Here is a 741-nt window from a genome sequence, read left to right as displayed (position 1 = left end):
GGGATCACCCAGCACAGGGATGGGATCACCCAGCACAGGGATGGGATCTCCCAGGACAGGGATGGGATCACCCAGCACAGGGATGGGATCACCCAGCACAGGGATGGGATCCAGCCCTAGGGTAGGATTGAGCAAATGCCACTTGTCCTCAGCTCCCCCAGCAGGGCCAGGAGATGTTCCTTCTCCAGCCCTGTTTTTTGAGGAAATCTCCAGCTGAGGAAGCTGCAGGAAGGCACAAGAACACTCTGCATTGGGTTCATTCCTGTTCAGCTGAGGCAGGAAATGAGGGAGATTCCTGGAAGCAGCTGATGAGCCCACGGGACAGAGGGGCTGAGACTTGTGACACGCCACCAGCTCATCCGTTCCTGTGGGCTGCCCTTATCACAACCCACAGCAGCCTCACAGGGCCCAGGAGTTCTCAGCACCTCACTCACTTACAGGGAAACGTGGTTCCTGCCCCAGGGCCCCCAAGCTGCTGCTGCTGCCCACGGGCTGATGCTGCTCCTCTTCTGAGAACCTGCTGGGTGTTCCCTGGAATCCCTGCTCAGAGTCATCCACCCACCCCCCAGGAGGAGTGAACCTTGAGCTTCAAAGAGCTCTTCTGGAAGGGCTGAGCCTTATCATGTACCGGGTCCTGCACTTTGGCCACAACAACCCCCTGCAGCCCCACGGGCTGGGACAGAGTGGCTGGAGAGCAGCCAGAGAGGGAGCTGGGAGTGTGGATGGACAGGAAGCTGAACA

At 59.1% G+C, this 741-nt stretch overlaps 1 protein-coding gene across 1 annotated transcript in view; it reads right to left on the bottom strand.

Annotated features, from left to right (window-relative positions):
• Positions 1 to 741, bottom strand: part of TNFRSF4 (TNF receptor superfamily member 4) — a 3974-nt gene that overhangs the window by 528 nt on the left and 2705 nt on the right. The gene's annotated exons all lie outside the window — the stretch shown is intronic.

This window comes from Corapipo altera, unplaced genomic scaffold (genome assembly GCF_003945725.1).
Source record: "Corapipo altera isolate COAL_440 unplaced genomic scaffold, ASM394572v1 301, whole genome shotgun sequence".
NCBI lineage: Eukaryota > Metazoa > Chordata > Aves > Passeriformes > Pipridae > Corapipo > Corapipo altera.
Note: the sequence above shows the minus strand (reverse complement) of the source record. Positions and strands in the feature narration are given on the sequence as shown.